Source organism: Labeo rohita, chromosome 25 (assembly GCF_022985175.1).
Source record: "Labeo rohita strain BAU-BD-2019 chromosome 25, IGBB_LRoh.1.0, whole genome shotgun sequence".
NCBI lineage: Eukaryota > Metazoa > Chordata > Actinopteri > Cypriniformes > Cyprinidae > Labeo > Labeo rohita.
In genome coordinates, this window is record NC_066893.1 from 23,305,677 (window position 1) to 23,321,571 (window position 15,895).

The following is a 15,895-nucleotide window of genomic DNA, read 5'->3' on the forward strand; positions in this document are numbered from 1 at the left end:
CAGTTGGCCCACCTTAATCAAGCTGGGCTGTGGCTGCCTTTAAAGTTGAATCTGGGGACAGACGCCACAGAAATGAGCGACACAACTTGCAATTTGCTTCATTTGGTTCAGTATTGGATTTCATAGCTTATTTGTTCTTGTTGATAACATCCATCCTGTGTTTGGTTACATTTTCTTATGGGCTACTGTAGGTGTGGTGTTAGGTGTGGTGCAATCACCTGATTTGATGGTGTCTGAAACTGATGAACTAGTTAGACGGCCTAAACATAGAACATATCAGCTGCGATCTCACCACAGTTTCTCTCACACTTCCCTCTATGCGGTTTTTCTCCAGGGCTAAACAAACAGCGAAAATACATTCCATTTTCTATAATGATGCTCTATAATGATTCACCCTGAATAACAAGAAGTATCAAACAATTTAATATGACGTCAAAGTTAATCAACGCAGTACATTTTAATGTATTCACAAGATTCAGGAGTACAAAACCCCTTTGGCTTAAATCCTTGGACTTGATGCAAACACATGTAGGACAGGCAGTTCTGATGGGCCAGTGTGAACCGAGAGTGTGTTTTATTCCATGGACAGCATCAGCCTGCTGATCTATTAAAAGCTCCATTGTATCTTTTCCTCTCTGGCGCTCTTGTACATCCAGGAAATGCTTGTTTACTGTGTCAGGTAATCAGCTCAGAGCCGAATGGAGAGATTCTCTCTGTCACGGCAGGCAGCGCCTGTAAACTGCTTTTGATTTCGGCTTCATTCATACCTTGTTTAGTGGTGTTTCATTATTGAGAAGACCCAAAATACCCTAGCAATGTCCTAGCAACCACCCAGAATACTCTAGTTATCTCCCACAACATCCTAGTAACATCCCAGAATACCATAACAGCCATCCACAACACCAACACCCTACCAACCACCAGGAATTCCCAAGTAATGCCCTAAAATACCATATAGACAGGCCTGGCTCCAGAATCAAATCAATGAGGGTGCTTCTTAAATTAGTGAGGGTGCTCTCTCTCTCTCTCTCTCTCTCTCTCTCTCTCTCTCTCTATACAACATATATATTAGTTGCATCTGTTCATAATCACTGAAAATCTGTCACCCATTTCAGTTCATCGCGATCTCACAAAGCAACAACCCTGAATTCCTCAATAATGCCCTAGAAACTAACAAGAACATCCTAGGAGGTACCCAGAACTCCCTCATACTCTAGCAGTCTCCTAGAACAACTAACCCACCACCTAGTTACAAAGCCATTACCTGAAACACCCTAGCAACCACACAGAATTCCCTGGTAATTCTCTGGCAAGCACCTAGAACAACTAACCAACCACCCAGTTCCAAAGCAATTACCCAGAACACTCTAATAACACCCTAGCAACCACCCTGAATTTACTAGTAATTTAGTTTAGTTTAGTTTTTTTTATTTATATAGCACAATTTAATACAGCTCGCGTTGCCCCAAAGTGCTTCACAATCACAAACTAAAACATTTAAAAATCATATAAACACACATACATAATAACCCATTTAAAAATGCTCCCTGTTTGTATTTAACAGATGTTGTTTTCAGCTTTGAACATGGGTAAAGTTTTGATAGATGGAATAGCATTCCACAGATTAGGACCCACTCGAGAAAAAGCTCTGTCCTGTCTATGTTTATGTTTATTTTGTCCTAATAGTGCAAAGCAGGTGCTGACTTTCTGCTCTCAAGGATTTAGAGTGGGTGTTGAATAACACCATACCGGACAAATACACGGGAGCTAAATTGCGCAGGGCCTTAAAAACAAGTGTCAGGATGTTTCAGAATTCAGGGTGGTTTGCATTTTAGAGAAATGCTTAATAAATGCATTACACTGTAACTAAACCTATTAGATTTTAGCTAACTAAATTTACTGTAGATTTAAAAACTAGACTAAAACTAAAACAATTTAGATGACTAAAATTTGACTAAAACTAAATAGTACTTTCTCTTTACTGTCCTGTTCATATAAGGCACAAAAAACTCCAAAATACAAAACTAGATAGTGTTGTAGTCAAAAGACTATGACTAAAACTTGCTGTCAAAATTAAAACTGACCTGGAACACTCTAAGAACCACCCAGAATTCCCTAGTAATTCTCTAGCAACCACCTAAACAAATAACCAACCACCCAGTCCAAAAGCAACTACCCAGAACACCATAGCACCATAGCAATGCCCTAGCAACCACTCTGAATTCCCCAATATTGCCTTAAAAACCACCAAGAACATCCTAGCAACAACCCAGAATTGCCTAACAAAAAAAAAAAAAAAAAAAAAAAAAAAATGACAACAACTTAGGTGGATGCTTTTCCAGCTCTGTATGTAGGGTTGCCAAGTCTGTGTTTTTCCTGCAGAATTGGGCTGCTTTTACACTGTTGCTGTGGGTTGTTTTTTAGTTAAAGGGGTCATCAGATGCCCATTTTCCACAAGTTGATATGATTCTTTAGGGTCTTAATGAAAAGTCTATAACATGCTTTGGTTAAAATTTCTCAACAGTAGTGTAAATAACACCTTTTTTACCTTTCCAAAATCAGCTCTGCAAAAGTCATCCTGTTCTGGTCGAAGTTACTTTAAATGTTAATGAGCTCTGCTCGCCCCGCCCCTCTCTTCTCTCTGTGGAGTGACAAGCCTGTTTACTTTAGCCGCATTTAGCCACTAAACTTGCTAACTAGCAGATTATTAGGAAAGGCGATCGCAAAGATTCATTAAAAAACCCTTATACTCACTCACTTACTCTGCTGTTAGTGAAGCTGGATCACGAATGATTCGCGCAAACATAGACGCATTTATGTAGATCGGGAGGCGAATTCCATTCACAAACAAATGTAATCCACTGCATCTTCAGCGTCTCAGATGTCGGGAGTAAATGACGACCACTACGTTCATTATTACATCCAGCAACACAACACCTCAATCGCTCAATCGGAGATATTCTTGTCTAACTTACATCCCTGCTCCGGCATCCAAACAATGGAGGTCGGACTGTTACAGTTGATTTAAGGTGGGTCTGAGGTAAGACGCTCATGTCAATCAACTATCGTGGGAGCGGCCTCTGTTGGTGTGACGTCACACCGACAGGCATCTGAGAATGGCTTGATTTGAAAAAGGGGATATTATTTTTACAGATTAATTAAAAACCACTGCATGGATTTTTATCATTATAGGGTAGATTTGTACATACACTGCCAACACATTAATGTTCGAACAACATGTAAAAGTGAACTTTGCATATGATGACCACTTTAAAGTGATCTCTCCCCCCAGCTATTTTGACAGAAAGGGAAAACCACCACCAGAGCAGAAGTGATTGGGCTAGTTTGGGTGGTTTTGTTTTGCAGATCTGGCAACCTGTAAGTACTAGGGATGCGCGGTTTACCGGTACTGGAAAAATACCGGTAAATATTTTATTTTGAACGGTTCAATGCTATCATTTTGATCAATTTGGTAGTTTATACGCTGCTGTTCCGAAGTTCACCTTCAGTGCTTCCTAAATTGCTGTGAAACGGGTAAATGTGACAACAGAACAACACGACGGATTATCAAACAGATGGAACAATTGACGAATTCGTGACAAATGGCATACAATTGTTGCACGTCTCATAAAATGTTCTAAAATGTCAATATTTAAGAGAGAATGAAGCAAGAGTTTTGGTATATTAATTATAGTATAATTAATATGAAGGAAATGTTTTAGCCAAGAAAGTGTGAGATTTATATTTAATGCTTTTTCTTTGGCTATCTGAGCCTGAAATCTGAAAACAATCAGAGAGACATAAACATAATTTTGAATACTTTGACAGTTAGAATAACACTTTACAATAAAGCAAACTGTTAAAATCATTGGGTAAGCTGACCTAACAGTATTACAGCATTTAATAATCTAGGTCAATAATTAGTTATAAATGATAAATGAACTAATACATGCTTAGTATGTTAACATTACTTACTAAATTGTTTTCAATTCTCTTATCTTTTATAGGATGGTTATTTGTTACCTATGGTAACAATTTAGTATCGATACTGAGGTATCACATTCTGGTATCGTACCAAAGCCAAAATGATGGTATCGAGCCGTCCCTAGTAAGTACATCTACCCTGGGCATCAAGAACTGCAGTGTAAATGCGGCCTATAAGTGTACTTGCATCTCTTTATGTGAACAAACAACTGATGTAGGTGTATTATAAAACATTTGAGTGCCCTGTCTCAGTCTCACTGTCCTGACCTCAGCTGTGACGTTCTGTCCCAGTCTCTGTGAGACAGGCTGCTAAGCGACAATGAAATGTCCCAATTCAGCCAATTGAACTTTCAGCAGCGATGCTGCGTTCAGGCTGTTCCTCATGCACGCTCACCTGGGTATATCTGTCTTACTGACGTAGACGGAGGCATATCAATTGGTTACCCAAGCAAACGCACACTTTAATAAAGACATTCTGTTCCCTTCCAACCCCTGACTCTTGACGGATGGTAAGGGATGCCGGCGTGTGTCTGGCACCAAACAGAGATTGTGTGTACACGCATCAGAGGTTTTGTGGTGTACGCCATTAAGCTGATTGGCACTAATACTTTTTGTTCTGCCTTTGAGTTTCCATTGAGGTGATCCCCACAGGACAGCTGATTACTCAAGCTCGTGTGCCGTCTGATTAACCTCCAAGAGCACATCACGCTATTCATTCATTTATTTATAGAATATAATTGTGCTTCTTAGAGTATTGCACCATTATTTTTTGTTCTGAGTCCTGAGATCCATGACTTTTCACTGTTCCCATCTGGGTCTATTTTTGCACACCATGCTCTGAGAAAAAAAAAAAAATCGGACAATCTTTTAGCAAACTATGCAAGTGTGTGAGAGGGAAGGGCAGCAGGTCGTGGGAATGGGTTCAGCGCACCAGCCTGGGCCATGAGCAGAGACTCATTTCCACCAAAAGCATCAGAAGTGCGGTAAAAGAACAACTGAGGAAGTGGAGAAACAATGTATGAGTCTGAACAAACGCACACACACTGAGCTGGATCAGGGTGTGGGACTGCAATGCAGTGACAGCCGTTTTTCTGGACCCAGAAACCCATAGAGAAAAGAACGCTGTGTTTCCCATAATTCTGTTTACGATTCCGCTGGTTGCGCTCCCACGGTGACCGCTCTTTATGTTGATTAGTCTATTTCCTTTTCCTCCAAAACTAAATTTAAAACTGGTTAGAGGATAGTGCGTATGACTTTCTGAATGTGTGTGTGGGTGTGTAACTTCAAAGGTCTCCAGGCTGGAAATGAACCATGCTGACCGGTAATGTCTGTTTTAGGGTGTTGTTTATTGAAATTACTCCCGTTCGGAAGTTAGAACGTGACCAATACAGGAGCTTGAGCAATGAAAACGTGAATAATTATGAATACACACTCTGTTCCTGTCTTACACAACGACCGGTGGCATTATATTGAGTCTTTCATCAAAAAGAAGGCTACGGTAGGGATAGCCTCGTGAGTAGTGTGCCGAAATAGAGCACAACGTTGTTTGTGTTGACCCGAGTTCGAATCCCATTTCGTGGCAAACTCACACTTCTTTTTTTTTCTTGCAGATGCAAGTTTGTATCTGGCAATTCTGACTTTTTTCACAATTTCAAGTTTATATCTCGCAATTCAGACTTTTTTTTCTTGCTATTCATTTAGGGGGTTCCGCAATTGCGAGTATATCTCACATTTTTAGATTTTTTTTCTCGCAATTCTTTTTTTTTTCTTAGTATAGCTTTTTATAAATTCACAATTGCGAGAAAAAAAGTCAGAATTACAAGATAAAAACTTGCAATTTTCTCGCAGATGTGAGTCTGTATCTGGCAATTTTGACTTTTTCTCGCTATTCTGACTTTTCTTCTCAGAACTGTGTGATATAAACATACACAACTGTGAAAAATAAAGTAAAAACTACAAGATAAAAACTCGCAATTCTGACTTTTTCTTGCAATTCTGACTTGTTTTCAGAATTGCATGATAAACTCACAATTGCGATAACTAAAGTCAGAATTACAAGATAACTTGAAATTCTGACTTTTTTCTCACAGATGCGAGTTTGTATCTGACAATTCTGACTTTTTTTCACAATTCAGAATTTTTTTCTCACTACTCTGAATTTTCTCCTTAGAATTGCATGAATAAACACAGCTGTGAGAAATAAAATCAGAATTATGAGATTAAAATGCGCAATTCTGACTTTTTTCTCACAGTTCTGGCTTTTCTTCTCAGAATTGCATGATATAAACTCCCAACTGTGATAAAGTCAGAATTACAAGATAAAAGCTCACAATTTTCTGACTTTTTTTTTCTCGCAAATGTAAGTTTGCATCTGGCAATTCTGACTTTTTTTCCCCCGCAGTTTATATCTTGTAATTCAGATTTTTTTTTCAGAATTGCAAGATATTAACTCACAATTGAAAGTTATGAAGTCAATTTTTGAGGGTTTTTTCGATGTTCTCAGAATTGCGAGTTTATTTCTCACAGTTCTGAGAAAAAAAGTCAGAATTGTAAGATAAAAAGTCGCAATAACCTTTTTTTTATTATTATTATTCAGTGGCAGAAACAGGCTTCCGTAGTGTTTTGATATTGATTCCACCATGGAAAATATTTTTTTTGTGCATTTGTCATCCTTTTTTTGTTTTTTTTTAAATAAATAAATAATACTATAAAGAGTAAAAATGAAGCTGTCTTTTAACAACTGCAACATTTTGTAAGCCTGAAAAATAAACATTTTTTAAGAATGACTTTTCTAACACCATAGGGTCAAACCCTCTAGGGTCAAACCCTCATACTAAAAGGGCTCTTGTTTTGTGGTATTAGACATACGAACACACTGAGCTGCTAAGTAGAAATTCCAGTAAACAGGGACCGATGCATGACGTTCTGACACCAAAACATCCCTGAGCACTTAATCGGCGTGTTGTTACTGCCCTGCTTTCCTTAATCTCTGTGTTTAAATACAGAGCGCTTCGAGAGGACAGATATTCCGGGTATGTCCGGGCCTCTGTGCTCTTCCCAGCAAGCTTGTAAACATCTGTAGAATAACATGGGTTTCAGCATTCTGTCCACACGGCCTGAAGTAGGCCAAACTGCACAGCAGGGCTTTAGAGGGGCAGATTTGTGCCGAGTCGAGGGAATTCCTCCCATACTTCCCCTCAGTGAGTCCATTTCTGCGTGACTGGATCGCTGCAAAACAAGAAGCGGGAAGAGCTCAGGCCTAACTCATATATGTATACATGGGGTCAAGTGTTAGAACAAAACAATGGCATAAACCACAAGCGCATGCTTTCCTCTTTCAACTGACACAACAACAGCAACTACAACATTAAAAGTAAAAATGTTCTTACCTTTAGGCCATCCAAGATGTAGATAAGTTTGTTTCCTCATCAGATTTGGAGAAATGTAGCATTAAATCACTTGTTCACCTTTCCTCTGCAGTGAATGGGTGCCGTCAAAATGAAAGTCTAAACAGCTGATAAAAACATCACAATAATCCAAAAGTAATCCACACCACTTCAGCCCATCAGTTAACATCATGTGAAGCAAAACGATGTATGTTTGTAAGTAACATCCATCATTAAGATGTGTTTAACTCCAACCCATTGCTTCCAGCTAAAATATGAATCTCCTATCCATAATATTGCTTTCTCCATTGCTTTAAAAAGCCATTTCGTCTGAATCAGGAAAGAAATATGCACAAATCAAGCACTGTTTATAAACAAAAACAGTCCAAAACAGTTGTAAACAAATATGTTGGTAGATTTTGATGTGAGAGAACAACAGATGTACTTTCTCACCAGAAGAAGCATTATTATGGTTTATAGGCTCATATTTTGACCAGAAAATTCCTTGATGGGCTTGTTTCTTACAAACACATAGTGATGGACTGGAGTGGTGTGGATTACTTTTGGATTATTGTGATTTTTTTAAATCAGCTGTTTGGACTCTCATTCTAACGGTACCCATTCACTGCAATGGACCCATTGGTGAGCAAGTGATTTAATGCTAAATTTCTCCAAGATTGATAAAGAAACAAACTCATCTGCTTTTTGGATGGCCTGAGGGTGAGTAGATTTTCAGCAATGTTTCATTTTTGGTGAACTATTTATTTTAAGGAGAAAAAATAACCGATCATTACGCTAGATAAGACCCTTCTTTCTCGGCTGATCGTTTACAACTGTATTTGGGATCGTGTGAAGCCGCATTTAAACTGCCTTTTGGAAATTCATAATCGGGGCACCATATCAGTCCATTATATGGAGAAAAATCCTGAAATGTTTTCCTCAAAAAACATAATTTCTTTACGACTGAAGAAAGAGAGACATGAACATCTTGGATGACAAGGAGGTGAGTACATTATATGTGAATCTTTGTTTTGGAAGTGGACTTCTCCTTTAATGTAGTAGTTTGCTGTTGTTGTGTTCATTGTGCAGCACTGCAGAGAGGAAAAGCATGTGCTCTGTGGTTTATAATGTGATTTTTATCACTCACTGCTTGGTCAGAGTGTCTTTGACCTCAAAGCACAGCAGCACTGCGTGCTGAGAAACATGTATCCAGGAAACTTCTTGCAAGAAGAGGAAACCTTAGATCAGTGCCATGAACATAAAGACACAGAGAGAGAAAGTTGAACAGGATCTAAGCTCGTCTTTGTTCCCGCTGAGTGCCAAAAAGACACACTGAAATATGAATACATGTCTGTATTAAATCAAAAGTACCAGTATTATTAGTGAAATATGGGCACTTTTGACTTTAGCCAGTATGTTGTTGCATACCTTAGACACATAGTATTGTGGGTGTCAACTTTTGCATGAGCAAACAGCATTTTTATTTTCTTAAGAACTCACTTTGTATGTTTTTCAGTGTGTGTTGGCAGTGGTGTAGAATATTTGGTCTATATTCATCACATGACTGCTTAGTGCCTGCAAATAAAGCCCTCAAAATACAGCAGCTGTTAACCACTGTCCTTGAATCATTATCCACCATCTGTCTGTGATATAGTTTTGTATTTTTTTTTAAAGCATAAACCTCGATTTAAGCATTAATTTTGATCTATTTAAGCCTATAATAATAAACTATTAAGATCTGTGTTGTTGGAACGTTTAGTATTCTTGTGCGGGACACACACACATGATTTTGCTGTTTCAGCAGCACTGGTGTATGACATAATGCTGTTATGAAGATCATCTCAAACCCTTAAATAAAAACCCACACACATGCACTTGTTTGACGTAAGCTTTGCAGATGCTTTGCTCCTTTCATCAGCATGTGTTAGCAATTTAGAAATCTCTAAAAACTCAAAGCATCTTAAAAATGTGTGCGAAAAAACGTTTCTCTGTGCTGGAAACAGCGGAAAGCCATTGCTAAGGTTTATATTCCCAACAGCTAAACTCTGACCTAAATGGTTCAAACTCACAACTGACCAGTGATGGGTTATTGATTTGGCCAGAGACACACATAGAAAAATTGTGTTACTGTACATAATGCTGTCACTAAATTGGACTGACATAAATTGATTGAAATTTAACTGATGCAAAATACAATCCATTGCATAAGAGGTCAGGAGTCAGGGTCAGGGGCAGTAACAGCGTGAAAAAACAGGAGCTGATATGTCACTGTATAGTTGGCAGATAGCGCCATCTGCTGGTTTTGGTTGAAAATGAAATTAAGCGACTTGATGCTTTTATCCAAAACGGGAGTAACTTATTTTCTGTAAATGTGCAAGACTTCTGATTCATTAGTCGCTTAGATGAAGAAGAACAATAAAGTGCACTATTTGGACTACAGAGTGTTTAGAATTATGACAATACTTTAAAATAATAATATGATGAGAAATACATACAGGTGCATCTCAACTGATTTTGGCTCACATTTAACATCTCAACAAATTAGAATACTTCTTTAGACCAATTAAAAACATTTTTAATGAATTGTTGGCCTTCTGGAAAGTATGTTCATTTACTGTATATGTACTCAATACTTAGCAGTGGCTTCTTTTGCTTTAATTACTGCCTCAATTTGGCGTGGCATGGAGGTGATCAGTCTGTGGCACTGCTGAGGTGGTATGGAAGCCCAAGTTTCTTTGACAGTGGCCTTCAGCTCATCTGCATTTTTTGGTCTCTTGTTTCTCATTTTCCTCTTGACAAGGATAACCAGCAGATGACATTGCACCCCAAATCATTACAGACTGTGGAAACTTAACATTGGACTTCAAGCAACTTGGGCTATGAGCTTCTTCACCCTTCCTTCAGACTCTAGGACCTTGGTTTCCAAATGAAATACAAAACGTGCTCTCATCTGAAAAGAGGACTTTGCACCACTGGGCAACAGTCCATTTCTTCTTCTCCTTAGCCCAGGCAAGACGCCTCTGACATTGTCTGTGGTTCAGGAGTGGCTTAACAAGAGGAATACGACAACTGTAGCCAAATTCCTTGTCATGTCTGTGTGTGGTGGCTCTTGATGCCTTGACCCCAGCCTCAGTCCATTCCTTGTGAAGTTCACCCAAATTCTTGAATCGATTTTGCTTGACAAGCCTCTGAAGGCTGTGGTTCTCTCGTTGGTTGTGCATCTTTTTCTTCCACACTTTTTCCTTCCACTCAACGTTCTATAAACATGCTTGGATACAGCACTCTGTGAACAGCCAGCTTCTCTGGCAATGAATGTTTGTGGCTTACCCTCCTTGTGAAGGGTGTCAATGATTGTCTTCTGGACAACTGTCAGATCAGCAGTCTTCCCCATGATTGTGTAGCCTAGTGAACCAAACTGAGAGACCATTTTGAAGGCTCAGGAAACCTTTGCAGGTGTTTTGAGTTGATTAGCTGATTGGCACGTCACCATATTCTACTTTATTGAGATAGTGAATTGGTGGGTTTTTGTTAAATGTGAGCCAAAATCATCACAATTAAAAGAACCAAAGACTTAACCTACTGCAGTCTGTGTGCATTGAATTTATTTAATACACGAGTTTCACAATTTGAGTTGAATTACTGAAATAAATTAACTTTTCCTCGACATTCTAATTTATTGAGATGCACCTGTACTAGTTTGCAATAGCAAGCAGCATAACGAGTTGTTTTGTATAGCTAAGAATAACTATAAAAGCTGATGACATCGGAAGTCTGGCACATACAAATGGCTGCGCCTGCTGTTACATTAAAAATAAGTGGAATAAACACAAATAATAAAAAACAAAGATGGTCAAAATATAACATACAATAAATATATAATAAGTATAAACTATCACCATAGTAAATATTTTCCCTCAAACTCATACAGGAAGTAACAATGGAGTAATTAAGTCGAGTGTGCGAATTTCACTTTTTAATGTATTTTTTATTCCTTATTTTGTTTTTCCTTTTTTTTCCTCATTCATTTTTGGGATACTGTCAGTTGAAGTTCTTCTCATGCAACCCTGCTGAAAAAAAAAAAAACCCCACACAATAGAAACCATCACAGAAATTCTAATGGTTTTCACTACAAGCATCATTACAAACCATTTAAAAATAGTTTCCTGTAGCGTGTTTTGGGACATATTCCATTAGGATTTAGTGGTTTTAACAAGCCACCAATAGAAGGCGACCAATTACCAGTAGAGACCATTGGGCACAATTACAGTTTCCATTATAACCAATACAATTCCTATTATAATCAGTAAAACCATTACAAATTCTTTGATGGTTTCTATTGTTTTTTTTTAAGCAGGGTGGAAGTGGATGACACCGGAAGTAGAAATGGCGGGCTGTTAACGGTTAACGCCACTTGCTAACTGCAGTGTAAAAAGCTGACGGGATAACAAGGTAGTGTACCAGGCCTAAAGTACTGTTTCAAGTTTATCGTTTCATAGTAAACTAAAACTGTATCCACAAGGGGACGCTATTGTTTAACAGGTATTACAATAAACAACAATACATTCTCGTCTTTCACTAGGTTCCTTGCCAGTTTGATGAAAAGTCTGTTGTGGAGCCAGAGGGCCAGAGAGGTCAGTACCAATAAACTAGAGCTGAGATGTGTATGGTATGCTCTGTGCAAATAATATGAGGGAAATCATTAATACTGTATTCATGGCTGTAAAAATCTAAACTCTAATTGGCTTAAGTTCTCATCCTGGAATAAAAATGAAAAATCACCTTCTGCTTCACACATACACATACCTTCAGAGCTAACAGCTGGACACAATAAGCAAAATCTCCTTCTGTCTTTCTTCCGACTGTTTTTCCACAGTATTGTGTTTCACGAAGCACGCTGATCATGTGAATCCTGTTTGGATGTATTAGCACATCTGAGAAACAGAAAGCCAGAAATATTAGCACTTCCAAACGCTTCATGACAGAACTTTACCTGCGCCAGAAATATGCAGAATCCTCCGAAATCTTCCATTACGTGGGAGAGAACGTAAAACTTTCAAAACTCCACTGATTCAGAGAAAAAGGCCTAACACAGACGCTTTTCCATAACTATGTATTCATAAATCTGACAAAGCAAAGGAAGCACTAATGACTGCTCAACCATTCTGACCTCTTGGCAAAGTATCGTGGAAGAATGACCCATATTTCAGTAGTTATTTTGCTTTTGCTACTATGGTTGACAGTGATGTTTTCTAAGTTGTGTATGTTCATTCTCTGACTGTTCGAATGGCAATTCAGTTGGCACAAACCTGTGCATTGCATAACATTAGAGGTTTTGCAAATAATCTCATGCATGCATTCCTCCTCCTTTCTCTCTCTCTCTATGGACATACCTACGCCGATCAGAGAGGAAAGGAGAGTTTATGCCGCAGGAATCTGATTTGTAGAGAAGAGTCTTTCATTGTGATGTCACTACCCTGGAATGTGGCGCGGTTGATGAATAACGAGCGGAATTCCAACCGGGAAAGCGCTCGTTATCCCAGCGTGGAGGAGTTCTCTTTTCTTTAAGGATTGCATCATGATATAAGCATGAAATCTGTCCAGCATCCCATAACGCCTCGTATCCCCCAACCAAAGGCCGCAGCAAAACCGAAAGAACATATTTACCTAAATTTATGATCCGCTGCGCAATTTTACACAGATTTGGCTGTGTTGAAAATGAATCTTATTTTTGCACAATTTAACAACAGAACAACCAAGGATTGAAGAGAACAATGTGTACAATATCCGTCAAACCTTGTGTTGTTTCTGGCTGTATGAGGAACCTACAACTCTGCAGATTTAATAAATTTAATTTTTATTTAATGAAAAATTAAGTTTAGTGCAAATTGTTTTATCTTTGTCACAATATAATGCATGCAGCTTTGCAGGCTGGTATTCAAGAACAGGAGGTAAAAATGGCAAATAACTGGTATTTCTCATACAGGTGAACCTATAATAACAAAAAAATAATAATTATAGAAGCTTGTTTCCTGGGATCGAACCAGCAAACCAGGAGTGTGTTTGAGAGGGGAAAAAATGTTTTTTTAAAAAAGGAAAGAAATAGAGTTGTTGAATGATGCAGGCTCTGGAGTTTAGGGAGCTGCGGGCGACTGCCGCTCGTCTGTATCTCTGAACTCAAAGTGGCAGTTCGGTGCGAGCATGAAATATTTAACCTGTTAAGTGGAGCTCAACGGGATGGCTGTGATCCGAAATGAAGCCTGGAGAGACCTGCGGGATAACCGCACACACTCCATCTCCGTGATCTGCATTAAGACACAATAAGGATCTAAAATTTATCATGATGGAAGAGTTTTCAGAGTTTAGGCCAAGTATATACTGCCATTTCAAAAAGTGCTGTGACGCCACCATGCTGTTTTGGACTCTTTGGGAGTAACATATTGAATTGCTCTCTTACACCCGCAGTCAAAAGTTTGGAATACTTCAGATTTTTAAATGTTTAAGTTAAATAATTGAAATATTTGAATTAAATAAATGTAGCTTGTAACATAGTATTTCCACCTGATGTAAGGCCAGCAACCAAAAAACTCCCAGAATATTTCTTTTCTGTTTCATTTCTGCTGTAATCTTAACTGTAAACTGTAAACAGTGAGTCAGACATCAGCAGAAAGAGCTCCAGAAATCAAACAAATATGCCTGTAAAGGTGAAAGGTCACAGATTTTGGAGTTGCGAATGTTTCACAATCATCGACAGACTGATGGTAAACGCTACAGTCCCTAGCCTCTCTCTCTCTGTGCATTCCTCTGGTGTTAGGTAAGAAGCTCTCTTGCCAACCCAAGTAAAATGATGTATTCAAATTTCCATGATTCAACTTCCTCATCCTGGTCATGGAGTCCATATACGGCTAATTTCCATTTCCCTGATGTAATCAGGCCTCTGCTTGTTGTAATTGGTTCTTGGTGCATTCAGATTCATATCACGTGAGTAAATAACTGCACTTCTGTAATAATCGTGGAATTCGTGGTGTTCTGAAGTGTTTGTTTGAGTGATATGAGTGTTTATGTTGGTTGTTTTGGGCAGAATACATTTAGAAACCGCAGCAGTGTTGTGTTTCTTAATATTTAAAGCAGACTTATTATGTCCCTTTTTACAACATGTAATATAAGTTTCAGGTGCAGGGCTCTACAGTTTTTAGGAGCACTTGTACTCCTAACTTCATCAAAAAATCTGACTAAAACGTAGCTTTCCCATTATGAGGTGATATTTGACTCCCTAAAGTGATTTACAGGGGAATTTTGTTTTTACCTTTGTAACTTTATGAAAAGTATGTCATCTTTTTTAACAGAATAATAACAAGTAGAATAAGTTACCAATCAAATAAAATCAGTATTAAAATCAGCTCAGAGGTGGCATAAGTGCAATCAAATTCATGTTGAGAATAATGTTGTTAATATAAAATCTTGAATATAGAAATATTAAATGATTTAAATAAGATACTTTAAAAATGTAACTAAAACTGCCAGTAGGTGGGAGCAAGTCACTGGTTTAATTACTCAAATGAATCATTCATGCATTTGATTCGTTCGAACGGCTGATTCATTCTGGAATAAAGCAAGTCATTATGAATGGGAAATTGAATCATTGATTCACTAGATTTATTTAAAAACGCACATTCATTCACAAACAAAATACTGCTGTGTTTGAATGGAGATGTGCAGCGGCTCAGTTGTGACTTGTTTCAAACTATTTTTGAGACAAAATAGAGCAAAATCAGGCAATAGCGTCACTTAATATCAACTTCTTGTTTATTTAACTGTTGTATTAAATCCGTATCTCATTTACAAACTCCTTTAAAAATCATTAAAAGCTGTCACGCATCTTAGTTCATTGCAATCTCACAAAACACGCTCTCTAAACTTTTCGTGAGCAAATACAACTGAAGTGGTCGCACTGTACAGCCCTGAGGTGCCCCCAGAATGTATCTGTGAAGTTTCAGCTCAAAATACAGATAATTTATTATATCATTTTGAAAATGCCTATTTTTAGTAGAACCAGAAACACAGTGTTTTTGTGCATGTCTCTTTAAATGCAAATGAGCTGCAGCTCCCTGCCCCCTTTTCCTGAATAGCTCGTACCTCAGATACTCTAATAAATAATAATAAAAAAAAACATCTTAAACTTCTGATATATGGTTCTCTGAGCGCACACATCAAGTATGCGCACAGAAAGCATTTGTCACACATGTGAGTACTAAAATAAGTTCTCTTTCATGTCTTTTTGCACTTAAACTGTCAAATAAACACAAGTTTGTTAAAAACACGAGTTACAAAACACGAGTTAAAAACAGTCAGTTGTGTCTGTGAAGCTAAACAGCTCTGTGTGGCATCAACATAATATACAGTAAATAAATCAATAAATCGACTGCTGTCGTCTCTTCTAAGGCAGGCACCCAAACTAGTGTTCTGTGCTCATCTGTGCAGCCAAAAACAGAACAGTTAACGTGCTTTGCTCTAAATTTCGGCATGGC